Raw genomic sequence first — 15,783 nt, 5'->3', positions numbered from 1 at the left:
CTAGGCACATGTCCTGCCCTCTACATACATGGCACCCTGCCCATACTGCCAGGTCCCTGTGGCAGACAACTGCACACACAGGCTCTGCGCTAGCAGGCCTGAGACAGGTTTGAAAGGCTACTTCAGTGGGTGGCGCAAGCAGCGCTGCAGGCCCAATATTAGCATTTGATTTACAGGCCCTGGGTGTAGAGATACCACTTCAAAAGGTACTTATAGGTAAATTAAATACGCCAATTAGGTATACGCCAATCACACCAATTTTACAAGGGACCGCACATTCACTTTAGCACTGATTAGCAGTGGTAAAGTGCTCAGAGTCATAATGTGAGCCAACAAGGGTCAGAAAAATAAGGAGGAAAAAGGCAAAAAGTTTGGGGAATGACCCTGTAAAAGGGCCAGGTCCAACACTGACCTATTAGTGGCTGAGGGACATAGGCAGGTCAGCATGGGCTGTCTAACACAGTCAAGTCAGGGTGAAACAGCGGGTCCCATCAAAGCATAACAGAACATCCATTGGCTACTCTGCGCCGCCTGCCTCATGTGTCACTTTAGCATCACGAAAAACAGCAGATTCTACAATGAAAAGAGGTAATAAACTCAGCTTTTTATATAATGTTTTTACTTTAATGCTGTATAGTGACTTAAAATGCGTTAGTGTAACGTGAGATGTGTGACACTTGGCAGGTCTGTCGAAACTGTCAGCACTCACCCATGTGAGGCTTTCATCCAATCCTGACTTTCTGTTTTACCAACCATGACTTTGCAAGGCCCCAAAGGCAAGACACATCAAAGACAAGTCCATCTGCGCAAAGGCCGTGTCTCAGCCGCACCTAGCACTAGCCATGCTGCCAGTTTACTTTCAGGTACTTCTCTGTCATGAGCCTTTCTTAAGTCATTTAATACTGTCTCAAAGCATTGAAATGTAAGCCTCTCCCCCCTTAAGATAGCAGGTCCCCCGGCTTTCCCTCACTGCAGAATGGTAGTCATAAATGGCCTCAAACCTCAGCCTGCGACTTGTAAAAGATCTAATGTAGAGTACGGGACCCGCAGATTAATAAGGGAAACTGTCCCTACGGTGGCCTAATTAATGCTCATTCTGTGAGCCAGCATGCTCAAGATACCCATGATTGACTAGTTGATTTAAGACTAGATTTTCTCTTTATCACGGAGTCCTGGTCCAAAGAGTGGTCAACCCTGATATTGCTTTGTCCTTGCCTGCTGATCACCCAATAAACAGAAAGGATAGAACAGCGTCTCAGAGGGGGGTGGTTAAACCATTATTTTTAAGAACACCTTTCAATGCACTTCTTTAGACTTTGGACCCTGGAGGGAGCAGAAAGCCTTGTGTTCTCTTTCAGACTCACTCCTTCTCAGATGTTTGCTGGAGTTCTTATTTATCGCCCTCCAGGACCTACCTTGAACTTCCTTGCCTCCTTTGGCGATGCTCTCGCCCCTTCTGTAATTCATTTTGCCAGTTTGACTATTCTAGGACATTTTAATCTCCACTTGGAATATCTCAGTGATTCTGATACTACCATTTTTAATGACACCCTAAATACGGTTGGCCTGAAGCAATTAGTCCTGTCCCTTGCTCATTCTGCAGGGCATACTCTTGACGCATCTGCTCAAACGGTCCATTTCTGACAGTGAAGGACGTTATCCAGCAGACCTGGTCCCATCATGGGCCAACCCCTTTTAAGATTCGACCTAAAACTTTTAAGCAATCTCCCCCTTGCCTTACATCATCCCCGCAATCGACTCGCAAATGGGGTAAACTTAGCGCTAACCCTAAATTTGCTAAACTGCTTTCCGATACAACTCCTATTTTGGCAGGTAATTTAGCTGAAGATGTTCGACTTTTTGACAATTGGATAAGCTGTGCTATTGACGACCTCGACCCTAAAATTCCGTTTACGCAGAAAAATTAATTACGGCCCTCCGCCCCTTGGTTCTCCCAATCCCTTGCAGAGCAACACCTTGACTGCAAGCGGCTTGAACGAAAATGGAGAAGAGCATATGATCCCCATGATCTACAGCAGTTCAGAGAAGCCCTCAAGGAATATCATAAGCAGATTAAGCTAGCTAAAATGGTGTACTTCACCAAGGAAATCCAAACTTCAAAAGATGATCCAAAAACTATGTTTACTATAACCAGAGCACTCTTAGAACCTAAAAGTTTGGCTAGGGATATTCCTCCATCGCAATCCATCTATGATCAGATCTCCTCATACTTTGGAGATAAGATTCAGAATATTCAGAAGGAATTTACGCCTTCTCCTTCTTTGAGGTCTGATTCAGAGATGCTAAATATGCCTATCAATGCTTCTTTGCAATGTTTTCAACAAATCAGCTTAGCTCAGTCTCACCAAGCTATTTTATCTTGCCAGTCAGGTTCTTCATATGACCCATGCCCTGTTCCTATAATGCATGAAGTAGTTGACACAATAAATCCTGTAATCAATGAGATTCTTAATAATTCATTATCTTTAGCTGAGGTTCCGCTAGCTTGGAAATCCGTTATTGTCAAACCTCTACAGAAAAAGCAGATTGCAGACCCCTCCACCCTTTCTAACTTACGCCCCATCTCGCTTCTCCCATCCCTCAGAAAAATCTTGGAGAAACTGGTAAATAACCAAGTGACAACTTTTTTGGAAGAAGCCAAATGCCTCCATCCTTGTCCATCTGTCTTCCGGCCTCTTAATTCCACCTAGACAGCATTACTGGAAGTTGCAGACACTCTAAAGTTTACTTTAGATGTGGGAAAGAAAGCAGTACTGATTCTACTAGATTTATGAGCCGCCTTCGACACGGTGTCTCATGATATCCTACTGCAAAGTATTGAGAATTGTGGCATTAGTCATCTGGCCCTAGGGTGGTTAAAATATTTTCTTTCATATCGTAAGCAATCTGTGGTCCTAAGCCCATACTCTTCATCTGTTAGTTCCATTTCTGCTGGAGTTCCTCAGGGCTCCTCGCTAAGCCCTGTCTTGTTTAATATTTACATGGCTTCCTCAATCTAACTTATTACTTCCTTCAGTATCGAAATCACATCCTACGCGGATGACACTCAGGTTATCCTGGCCCTGGATAAAACCTCTACAAGCTCATTCATTCATTCAGAGACTTACACTTTTTTACCATTATTTTACATTGTTTACCATTGCAATGAATATTTGTGTGCTATGGGATTGAGGCTAAGAAATTAGCAGATGGGACCAGTTGAATCTTCCAAGATGATTTTACCGGTCATTGTTGTTTCACAGAGCTCATTGAGAACAGAGCACTCAAGTCACCCCCCCATGCTCCAAGTAATGCTTCTAGTCTGGTTTTTTTTCTCATTGTATGATGGATCTTTCAGAGTGCTGTAGAGTGGAGAGGCATAGAGTGTTGTACTGTGGAGTGTCATAGAGTGGAGTGGAGTGTCGTAGAGTGGAGTGTCATATAGACAAGTAGAGTGGCCTGAGTGACATAGAGTGAAGTACAGTGTCATAGTGTGGTGTAGAGTAGAGTGGTGTAGAGTGGAGTGGCAGAGAGCTGTGTAGAGTGCCCTAGATTGAAGCAGCTTTGCATGTCATAGAGTGGATTGGCATAGAGTGTTGTAGAGTGGAGTGGTTTATAGTGGCATGGAGTAGAATGGCGTTGAGTGGAGTGGTGTAGAGTATTTCAGAGTGGGGTGACAGAGTGGAGTGTCGAAGAGTGAAGGGTTGTAAAGTGGAGTGTCATATAGTGGAGTAGAGTGGCATAGAGTGTCATAGAGTGAAGTGGCATAGAGTGGAGTGGAGTAAAGTGTCATAAAGTGGAATGGCATAGCATGGAATGTCATAGAGTCAAATAAACTGCATGGAATGTAGTACAGTGTTGTGACATAGAGTGCCATAGAGTAGTATAGAGTGTCAAAGAGTTGAATGTAATAGAGTGACATAGAGTGGAGTGTTGTAGAGTAGCGTAGAATGAAGTAGCTTAGAGTATTATAGAGTAGATTGGCATAGAGTGGTGTAGAGTGGCATAGAGTAGAGTGGTGTCGAGTAAAGTGTTATAGAGTGGAGTGGCATAGAGTGGAGTAAGGTGTCATAGAGTGCCGTAGAGTGGGGTGTAGTGGGGTGGGATAGAATGGAGTGGATAGAGTGGCATAGAGTTTCGTAAAGATAAGTGGAGTAGAGTGTTATAGTATGTCCTAGAGAGGAGTACAGTGGAGTACAGTGTGGCGTAGATTGGAGTGGCACAGAATGAAGTGGCATTGAGTGGAGTGGCATAGAGTGGAGCAAAGTCGAGTAGAGTGAAGTAGAGTGGCCTAGAGAGAAGTGGCATAGAGGGTAGTGGTGGTTTTTCTATCAGGGCTCCAGGGCTGCGCCCCCTGCTTTATCATACCAAGAGTGAATAATAGTCTTTTCTTCACTTTTGGTATAAAAGAAAATGTCCTCTAGCATCAGCAGCCTTAGCTCTGCTAGTGAGAATGTCTGATGTCTGACGCAGGCGCACAAATGCACCTGCACCAGGCACACATAGGCACCTGCACCAGACGCACACGGGCACCTGCACCAGCCATCAGAAACTGTCCAGGGTTGGTGAAACCCCCCGACCTGGCCCCAGTCCTCCGGCACGCCTCACTGCCTCCCAATCCGTCACGTGTCGAAGCGTCACAGATAAAGTTAACCACGGGCGTTGCAGGCTCAAGCCCTGCAGTGCCCATGGCTACATGTCACTCAGCCAGTCTCCCCTCCCTCTCCCAACTTGTCGCAGAGTTGGGAAAGGGAGGGGTGAATGAGCAGAGACTGAAAACTCACATCTGCGACTGCGCAGGTTTGAGGTTTCACTTTCAAGTGTCTGAAGATGAGAAAGTTTAATTTCAAAGCTGAAAGTAGCAGCAGCAAACGGGACCTGCACAGACAGCAAGGTGAGTAAAAACTGCTTTTCAATACTGTGTATGTACGTGTGATAGTGTGTGTCAATGAGAGTGTGTGCAGTGCTTGAAATGGAAAATTTAAAGTGCAGGTACTCTGTGCTAGAGTACCTGCTTGTTTCCGAGAAGTGCCGGTACTCTCCAATTAAAAGTATTACGCTTTTCTTGAGATGTGCCAGTACTCTACCTCTCAAAATAAAAAAGTGCCGGTACTCAGTACCGGACAGTACCGGCCCATTTAAAGCACTGAGTGTGTTAATACGTGAGCATGTCTGTGTGACTGTATGTGTATGTGTGAATAAAACTGAGAATGTCAGTGAAGGAGTGAGTCAAAGTGAGGACAATGAGTGATAAAAAGGGTGAGTACAAGCGAGAATGAATGAGGGAGAGAGGATGACAGAATGTAACCAAATGTTACTGCATGTGAGACTGAGTGAGTCAAGTCTGAGTGAGTCTTAGTGAGTCAGAGAATGAGTGAGAGTGAGTCAGTGTGAGAGTGAGTGAGACTAATTGAGTCGAACTGAGTGACAATGATTGTGTCTGAGTGAGTTTGAGTCAGAATGAGTGTGAATACATGTGTCTGAATCAGAATGAGTATGAATAAGTGAGTATGAGTAAACCAGAGTGAATCAAAATGAGTGTGACTGACTGAATCAGTGAAAATTAGTGAGATTGAGTGAGGATGACTATGATTGAGTATGACTGAGTCACAGTGAGACTGAGTGAGTCAGAAAGAGGAAGACTGAGTGGGACTGAGTGTGAATTCAGTGAGACTGATTGCGTATGAGTAAATTACAGTGAAACTGAATTAGAATGAGTAGGACTGAGTGAATCAGGGAGGATGAGTGAGTTAAGGGGAGACTCGTGGGAACTAGGTGAGAATGAGTGAGATTAGATAGGAATGAGTGAGTCAGAGTGAGAGGTAAACTGGGTGAGTCAGAGTCACATTGTGTGAGTCAGAATGAGAGAGACTGAGTGGGACTCAGTGAGAATGAGTGGGACTGATTGAGTATGAGTCACAGTGACATTGAGGGTATCTGAATTAGTGGAACTGAGTGAATTAGGAAGAATGAGTGAGTCATGGGGAGACTAAAGGACAAGGACTAAAGGACACTAGGACAGAATGAGTGAGTCTGGGTGGGAATGAATGAGTCAGAGTGAGACTGAGCAAGACTGAGTAAGACTAAGTGAGCCAGAATGAGATTGAGTCAATCAGAATGACTTAGAATGAGAGGGATTGAGTGAGAGTAACTGAGAATGAGTGAGACTGAGTGGGTCAGAGTGAGAATGAGTGAGACTGCTTGAGTCAGTGGAACTGAGTCAGAGTAAGTAAAAGTGACTGCAAGTGTGAATAAGAGTAAATGACTAAGATCAAGTGAGAATAAGTGAGAGAATAAGACTGGCTGCAAGCAAGTGTGAGCGAACCACCCCACCAAAACCTCCAATTAAGTGAGTCTGTCTCACTCACTAGAATTCAAACTAAGGATTACTACCCACCACTCTTAATGGTCACCAGCTGCCACTGATAGGGGGTCGTAGAGTGGATTGGCTTAGAGTGGCCTAGATTGGCATGGAGTAGAGCGTCATAGAGTGGAGTTGCATAGAATGAAGGAGAGTGTCATAGAGAGGAGTGGAGCAGAGCAGCACAGAGTCGAGTAGATTACCATGGAATAGAGTGTCGTAGAGTGAAGTGGAGTGGCATAGAGTGGAGGGACATAGAATGGCACAGAATGGAGTAGAATGGAGTGTAGACTGGCACAGACTGAAGTATGCATGGTGTGGGAGTGCACAGTCACTACAGAGAACACATTTGCAATTGAAATGGCCATTTGTTAGACATTGGGTTTCTGGTTGGCAGAGGTACACACCCTGTCCAAGCAGGAATCACAATCTTGGTCAGGATAAGTCAGAGATACATCATACATTATCCTGTGCTCACCCCCTGGTAGGTTTGCGCAGAGACTTAACTTAAGAGGCAATGTTTAAAATATTTATGCCCGTAGTTATGGACCAGCGACAAAACTGTAAGTTTGATACGCGGCGGTGGGATTTTGGTTTATATTATTTATATATGTCAGTATATATCAACTTAACACCGTTAACTTTAAACCAAGGCACAATTGGACAGTGTCACACGTTTGTTTAAGCAGGATTTTCCGTTGTTTTAGTAAGAGCTACCCACCTGTGGGCTGTATATATAACCTGATTCTTTTTACTCCTATTGAAACCATTTTAAGTAAATTGAGAATATGTATGATTTATAATCTGCGTTACTATTTACTATATTCAGTGTCTATCTGAGTCCTAGGAACGCGCTTCCCAGGGGGCCCTTTCTCAAATTTGGGGATGGTAAGCCCATTTACACATATTCAGTTTGGACCCTTCACTTGTTTTATATAGATGTTCATTTGTTTGAGCACCACTAACCACTTTCTGGGTTCTTTTGGTGTACTGTTTGTTTATATGTTTATATTCTAGGGTGACCTGATGTAACCAAGTGTACTTAAATGTAAGTTACTGGTTTTTCTACCTTATTAGAGGTGGCTTTTCTTTTATACTATGTTAAGAGGTTATTTTTGGTCCTGATGAAGCGTCAATGGATCCGGATGGACCGACAGATGCGAAACATGTTGACCTGTTCCTAAAGGCCCTTAAAAACATTTGGAGCCCTTAGTATTATGTGAAAGTACCACGAGCATTACACTCGATATATGACTTTCAATTTTTGTTTTTAACCTTGGTCTTCATCTTCACTACACTGATTAAAAATTATGATGTTGTTTGGGAGATGTATAACCAATTTTAATTCATTTTTTTCCGACCTCTTTTGTTGCACTGTTGCTTGAACAAAGCATCTTTTTGACTATATAACAGATTTTAATTAATCTTGATTATATGAATATGGTCTAGAGCCCCCGCTTGGGGTGCCCACCAGGCATTGCAGCACCAGCTTGGTGTGGAGCATTTCCCGATGATGATACTACTCATCCATTGTGATGCTTGAGGGCTCTTGCTCCTGAGACCAGTGGTCCCCTAGGATGCTACATAATTTTTGGAACAGTGTACTTTGTATATTTTGACTATTTTTTAAAAAATATTTATGCAACGCTTCAAACAGGAGTACTGCAAATGAATTGCTGAGGCCGAGTGATATAAACTAAATGTTAGATTTATGGATGAGATATGAAGGTTTCTTGTAAACTACGCAATAGTTTTGGATGGTTAAATAATTTGGAATATCAATATATGACTGCCCAACTGGATTTTCGGGGAGTGAAGTGATGTGATGGAGCGCTGCGCATAAGATGTTTGACCTCCAAATGTTGTTGGATACATCAGTTTCGAGAGGTTGGAAAGTTAGCTTGACTGTCGAAGTGGAAAATTTGTGACGACAGATTGATTTTTGATTTTCAATTGCCAATGTTGCTTTGACTTTGGGTAGTCTAAAAGGAAAAGATTTACATCGCCATTCCCAAAAATAATACGAAATGAATATAATCTAGTGTAACGATCTAGCACGCTCTCCATACGTGTTTATAGACGACGTAGATGTGTGGACCGAAGAGGAACAACATGTCGGCATTTCTTGCATACCTTCAGCCACCGGAAGTGTGCGCACAGAAGGAACCTATAAAATGCAGTTTTTTACCTGCTGCGTCTTTAATTGACATTGAAGGCCTTGAGAGACAGACTAGCGAGATACTGGCGATTTAAAGGTAATGGATTTATTTTAAAAGCCGTAATTGGACCCCTTTGGGAGAGTTTAGACATGTTCTTTGATGTAAGATTCGTAGTACAGTTCTTGGGCAATTTGGCCATTTGGGACACAGTGGATTCTGGAAAGATAACAGAATATGGGGCACTATTATTAATTTGAGGATGATTGAATGAGGGGTGATTTATGCTACTTTTTAGTAGGTATAAAGCAAGACGTGGCTAATGAGTTTAAATATACATATAATGTAGAGTTAATTATTGGTTGGAGATTCCATATGGATGTACAACTGAGACTCTAATTTCCTTTAAGGGAAGAAGTTAAATTTGAAGAAATGATCCATGGAATGGAATTGGTGAAAATATAACTGAAGGAGGAAGTTCCTATATACTTCGGGTAAGAGTGTGCTGTTAGTCGGGTTTGGTTGTAACAACTTAGGGGTTCTGTGAGGTGATTAGTTTGATATATTATTTTATTTTGTAGATTTCGATTGAGTTGACCTGATATTGGAGAAGATTGTTGCCTCAAGAGATGTGTTGAATTAAGGGTGAGTATTGATGTGGATAGTTTTGCAGCATAGTGGTATTTTATAAAAAAGGGGTTTAAGTAGGCTGATATATTCTTTTGGATTATTTTAGAGGTCCCCTATCGACTAGTCCTGAAGAAGACCCGTTGTGGAGCCCAGAATTAGCCCGAGTGCTTGAGGGGGTCGAAACGTCGACGATGATTTTGAGCCTGGATGTGGTTTCTTTCCGTAGAGTTAAGGAAGGACTGAAATGGGGATTCAATGCTGTTAAAATCAAATATTGATTTAATGCGGAAAAAGGATTAACCAACAGGCTGTTCTTCTAAATTTATGTTTTTGAATGGAATGAGATTTATGCTCTCTTTCTTCTTTTTCTAATCACGAGCACTTGATTTTCCTGCACTTTTCTTTGTCCTTCTTTTTTGGTGTTTTGATAGGAGACTGTATTATACTTATTTTCATATGAGTAGAGAATATATTTTTGTATATAAAATAAAGGATGTTTTCCTAATAATCATGGACCTATGCTGCATGTTAACTATATGGGATGTTTTTGTTGTTTAGTTTGTCTCCCAAGAGGGCAATGACGTTTTGTAATAATGCTTCAAACAGTAACAGAGTGAAAGCACCACAAAAATGTGTGAGAAATAAATTATATTTTTAGCAACAAAGCAAGGCCAAAATGAGAACATTCCAATAAGCAGAACTTGAGATATGAATTTTAAAAGAATAAACGGAATCCTAGTGCTTAAAAGCATGAAGCACCAAATGGGGCTATCTGGTCATGCTAGACTGGGTAAAGTCTGAAACCTCAGGCTGGCTACAATGGACCGCGTACGGATACAGGGACCTGCCTTGGCCTGCTGAAAAGTACCTTGATTGCATCAACGTCAAAGAAGATGCAAGGAGCAGGGATGCAGATGCGTCAGTTGATCCTTGGGACCGAAGCGATGCCTGGGCTTGGAGCCATGCAAAGTCAGAGATGCATCGGATGTGGAGGCAATGCGCTTTGCAGTCGGCGAAATGTTGCATTCGATCCTCACAGCAGTAGTGATGCGTTGGTGTCGATGGAGATTTAGGAAACTAGCATCTTTCTGACATAGTTACCCCCTATTTGCCTGGTGTCAGTACGTTTAGGCTGTAGTACACTGGGATCCTACTAACCAGGACTCCAGTGTCAGTTTTCCCTCTCCTAAATTTAGTTGATAAATAACTTCTACACCTCACAAATGGCATACTGGTGCACCCATGTAAGCCCCTAGTATATGGTACTTAGGTACCCAGGGCATTGGTAGACCAGGGATCCCCCATGGGCTGCAGCATGTATTGTGCCGCACAAGGGGGCCCATGCAAACTGTGACTACAGGCCTGCCATTACAGCTCGTGTGAAATGGTGCATGCACGTTTCACCCCAGATATAAGGTTTACCTTATATTACGTTCACTGCACTCTGACTCTATAAGTCACCCCAAAGGTAGGCCCTTCAGCCCAAAGTCAGGGTGTGTAGTTCTCAGTGTGAAGGCACCCCTGCATGCCCCTACAAACCCCAGACCCCATTTTCTGGGCTTTATAAGTGCAGGGAAGCCATCTTAAGGTAAGTAGTGGACACTGGTCAACACAAGATATCCATCTGCATAATGGCTTCACCAAACCTAGGCATGTTTGGTATCAAACATGTTGGAATCTTGCAACTACAACGATTCTAGTGCTAGTTGCATGATACCATGTACTCTGGGGTTTACCTGGGGGTCCCCCATGCCTGCCTGTACAGCCTTGCAGGGTCTGCATGCCAGCCTGTGTGGCTGACGACCTCAGACACTATTCTGCCATCCTGCTGCTGAGCCTAACTCGGGCAAGAGAAAACAGAACAAAGAATTTCCTGTAGAGGAGAGGTGTGACTACCTCTGCTTTAGAAATAGGTGTCACTGGGCTGGAGTGGGGGTGCCTCTAAGCACCACCAGACTGCTTTGAAGGGCACATTTGGTGCCCTCCTTGCAAAAACTGGTTTACTCTAGAGCAGGAGCCCCTGGTTCCTGCTCTGGTGCGAAACCACACAAAGGACAGGTGAGTGACCACCTCCCTGTCCAGCCCCTCCCCTAGAGAGGTGCACAGAGCTCTGTCAGGCGGCCACTTGAATCTGCCATCTCCGAAATAAGATGAGCAGAGGCCCCTGGGACCATCTCAATGGTTAGTCCAGCTGGGTGATGTTCCTGACCCCCCTTGACAGGTAGGTCACGGCCGAAAGTGTCCAACTCCCTTCCTGGGTTACTTAAGGGCTCCCCTGAGGGTGGAACCCTACATTCTTCTGCAAGACTTCAAGATTAATCTGCAAGTCTTCTCTGCAAGGCACTTCTGCAACCTGGACACCGTAACCGCTGCTGGTCTTTGCTGGACTATGACACATAGGACGGTTCCTACTGCAAACTTGTTTCCAAGTTCTGCAAGACTTCTGCAACCTCCATTGCCATGCATCCTTCAGAGTCACAAGGACTCTGTCTGCACTTAGAAAGAAAGAAGTATGCTCCTTTGGAATGAAGGAGTCACTCCCCTGCATCTGCAGGCACCTCAACGTCGACGACTGGTTTTTGGATCCTGCTAGCCTATAAATTCTTCAATGCTCTACAACACAGGTGGTGGTTCTCTGGCTCTCCCAAGGTCTGACCTATCTTCTTTGCAGCTGAGAAGTCTGTGGTCCCTCGTTGGAGCTGCTTGGCCAGAACCCCTGTGCACCACGTCTGCTTGCCGTTGCCAGGGCTTGTTGGCTCTCCAGTCCGGAGACCTCCTAGCTCCAAGAAGCCTCAGACTTTAGCACTACGCAGCTCCAAGAACGACTTCCTCCCTGCAACTCCTGATACATGGGCATCCCTCTTTGCTGTGCTGCTGAGGCCTCCCTGCGACTCCCTTTGCCTGCTGCCAAAGGGTCCTGCTGGTGTAGTGTGGTTAGTTTTACGTATTCATTGCGCTTTAGCTTCAGGCTTTAGGCCTTTGTGCATTTTGCCCTGAATATATTTTATTCATTTGCTAATAGCTTAGAGCTTCTGTGCACTTTGCTCTACATGCTTTTTATTAGGCTTCGTACTGTTATTTTTCAAATAGCCAGTTCTACGGTGTTGTTTTTTATTCATATCACACTGTTTTGCCTACTTCAGCACTGGAGTTCTCCATAACATGTTTACTCTGTGCTTCAGTCAAGGATACAGTCTGGTACATTGCCGATAGACGTGGTAAGAGTTTAGACTGGGCATTCCTGCGTAGGGACATTTTGTGATCACGCTGACATGTTAGTTATAAACTAACTTCCTTGTCCCAGTAAACGGGAGAGGGAGATTCCGACCAGGGAACCACAACTTGACGCTGACTGCCTCGTTGCAGATGCTGAACCAAGATCACAGGTCTTTGCTCAGGTATGAGGGCTGATATCCCCATAGTGATTCTAATAGGCAAGCTAGAAGCTTAACATGCTGTGCTCTAGATAGAACAAGCAGAGGGAGAGTAGAAACTGTTTGACAATATGATAGCTTTGTTTTTATGTTTTACTCTCCTGGTAACTATCACAATCCTACTGTGTTGTATCCTTCTGGTTATTGCGGCTCACGCCTTAATATCTAAAATACAGTCGTTTTATTAAAACATTATATAAGACTTATACTGTCTTTGTCATTTGTATATGAGATCATATTGGAAATAAGAGAGTTGGTTTGGATCTGAGTAACCACGACTTCCCTGAGAAGTTCCAAAGATGTCATGCGCTCGGCTGCCAAATCATTCCTCCCACATGAGAGAAATGAGGCACTGCTAGTTAGCCGGAGCAAAAACCGGATTTAGGGTGACAGAGTTCTTTACACGTGGGTCAGACTCAGTCCCCCACACCGTTATCGATCCTGCTACCTAGAAATCCAGTAGTCTCATTTAGAATAATGAGAGCCCACGCGACATGGCGCCACCAACGTTTGGTCTGGCTCTAATGATTAGGTCCGACTGACTCTCTTGGTCTCATATATATTTTGACTCCTCGGTTCCGTATACGGAGACGTCCGTGGGGCTAAGGGTTTCCGCCGCCACGGCATAGGTGCTTCCTATTGCTTAGTGGTTGGTTGTTCAAGCTTGAACTTTGAAAGGAAAAAACCCCGATATTGGTGTGCCTACTCTGCCCTGCGGCTGTTTTTTATAAAATGGCGAATCCTAATGTAGTGAACATAGCAATTAATATGCGACATCCGCTCACGGCTCATCTATTGACACATGGACTGACAGTCCAGGGGGGTCCAGTCACTTTTGTGGTGGACGCCCATGCAGCCTATAGAACGGAGCTTTTTTATTCTTGGGTCGCTTTTCCAGCAGTGGATGGGGGAACAAATACTTTTCAAGAATACACAGTTGCGAATGCCCCTGGACAATACAGGGCTTACGCTTATTTAGAAATACCTCTATCTTATCAAGAACACCATAATTGGCTTGATGGCGCCCTCCCACACACAATAGCACAAGTAAGGTTAGGTCCACTGAGTAATGATGGTCCTACCTGGCCTTTATTGGCTACATATACACATCCTGCGGTTGCACAATTGGCAGTGGTTGAAGTTCGTCGTTTATATACAGAATTAACGGCTACATATAGACGATTAGTTCAGTTTGTGATGCAGACATTAAATACAAATGCAGCGCGTGCTGCTCCAGCGCACCCACAGGCGGTGGTTCCGGGTCTTAATCCGGCCACTGTACACTCAGTTATGGGTAAGGTACCGGGTAAACGAGAGGAGACTCCGTTTTGGCTGGCGCAAAAAATTAATTCGCTGGAAGCAGTATTTCCCCATACGGGACCTCAGGATAAACATAGAATTTTGACGATGTGTTTGCCGTACGGGATGGTTCCTCCGGTGGACCTTTGTAATACCTGGGGCACGGTGTTTGCCGCGCTCTACACTACGGCACACGGTACACCGACATTAGCTAATTTACCGGACGTACTTAAGCAGATTCAGGAAGAATATGGGGCTGCCCCTGCCTTGAATTTGGGCATGCAGTTGCTGGGCAATTTTGCCACAGTTTCTTCTATTATTTTGAGTAATCTCAAAGGAGAGGCAGTAGCACTAGCAGTGCGTATGCGTCTTCGGGATGTTCCGCTGCTTCAACAGGAGCGGGAACTTCCGAGAATAATAGCGGAAACATATTCTAGTATTGGTCGTGATAGCCTAGGGGCTAGACCACAAAAACCCCAGTTACAGGGTAAAAATAATAAAGGTAATGCTAAACAGCAACAACCTGAGGGTTTGAAAAAGCGCTGGGAAAAGAAACAGCAAACACCTAAGAAGGATGATGGGCAGTCTCCGCAAACGGAGACCCCACAGAATAAGTATAATCTCAGGAATAGGGATACTTTGAAGACGCCTGATAGATATCAATATACTGATACACGCCAATCTCGTTCCTTTCAGGACTCCTCGGAAAAGAGAAGTGAGAGAGGTGGGCGGTCAGAGCGGAGGACGGAGTACGTGAAACCGAGACAGGATTCACAACGCTCAGCGGAGGTTTCTATTAAACAAGAAGAGAAACCGCTGCAACAGAAACAGCAATTCAAAAAGAAGAAAGTGGCAGCTGTCTCAGTTAGACATGCCGCTCAAGAAGAGAGTTCTCTTGACGAACAAGACTTGGGCGTTAGCACTGTTAGACAGCGCGGCAGAGGTCACAATAGTTCGCCGGAGTCTTCTAGAGCATCTGGAGGTGAAAGCAACTGATGACTTCATACAAGTAGAAACGGCGGATATGCGAGTCTCTGATCCTGATAGAGTATATGAAGTAACTCTGCGATTGGAAGGGGACATTGACCGTGTTATTAATGCCATTTTTTGGGACCATGTGGTAAAATCATATGATGTTCTGTTGGCCGAACAAGATTGGCCACCTGACTTTGTTCGCGACTGTCCAGTTGGGGAGGAGGTTATTACACCTTCCTTCTCACCACTTGTTCCGAGAGAACTTGCGGAGTCCTATAGTGAATCATGGGCTCTAGCACAGGCTCCCGCCTTGTATAGAAATAACGTGGGGTGGGACAGACAATCACCTTATCATGTAATACCGATAAAGGGCGAACCTCAGCCACAACCGCAATATCCTATCAAATTTGAGGCTAGGGCATCGGTTAGGAAAATTCTTACACAATTGGAGTATCAGGGTGTAATTGAGCCCTGTGTCTCACCGATGAATAATCCCTTGTTTCCGGTTGCTAAACCGGACCATTCATATAGGATAGTGGTGGATTACCGACATTTAAATAGTCATACACGCACATATGCAATACAGAATTCACACAGCGCAGCGCTTATGAATAATATAGTGCGTAAAAAATATAAGACAACATTAGATATCTCGAATGGATTTTTCTGCCAGAATATAGCGCCCGAGAGTCGGGACTATACCTGTTTCAGTGCGTTTGGCTCTCAGATTTTTTTTTTTCGTTTGCCTCACGGGTATAAGAATAGCCCAGGACTGTTTTCGGCTCGTGTAACTGAACTGCTGCATGAGTTCGACCCTGAAGCATTGTCATATGTTGATGACATATATCTGACAGATGATGAGATTCTGCAACATCTAAGGCGCGTATCGCACATTGTTGTGGGGTTTGCTGATATTGGCTATAAGTTT

General features: G+C 44.2%; 1 long non-coding RNA gene across 3 annotated transcripts in view; it reads left to right on the top strand.

The window, feature by feature from the left end:
- The window catches only part of LOC138276464 (uncharacterized), a 151,411-nt gene extending 141,692 nt beyond the window's left edge, over window positions 1-9,719 (top strand). The window contains exons 1-5 of one of the 3 annotated variants that reach the window (XR_011200634.1): window positions 6,977-7,249; window positions 7,379-7,409; window positions 8,928-9,011; window positions 9,099-9,162; window positions 9,254-9,719. This is a non-coding gene — a long non-coding RNA (uncharacterized lncRNA). Of the gene's footprint in view, window positions 1-6,976; window positions 7,250-7,378; window positions 7,410-8,039; window positions 9,012-9,098; window positions 9,163-9,253 lie in introns of those variants that run through there. The other 2 variants (XR_011200633.1, XR_011200632.1) reach the window with 2 other exon arrangements.
- The last annotated feature ends 6,064 nt before the right edge of the window (window positions 9,720-15,783 follow it).

This window comes from Pleurodeles waltl, unplaced genomic scaffold (assembly GCF_031143425.1).
Source record: "Pleurodeles waltl isolate 20211129_DDA unplaced genomic scaffold, aPleWal1.hap1.20221129 scaffold_39, whole genome shotgun sequence".
Lineage (NCBI taxonomy): Eukaryota > Metazoa > Chordata > Amphibia > Caudata > Salamandridae > Pleurodeles > Pleurodeles waltl.
Note: the sequence above shows the minus strand (reverse complement) of the source record. Positions and strands in the feature narration are given on the sequence as shown.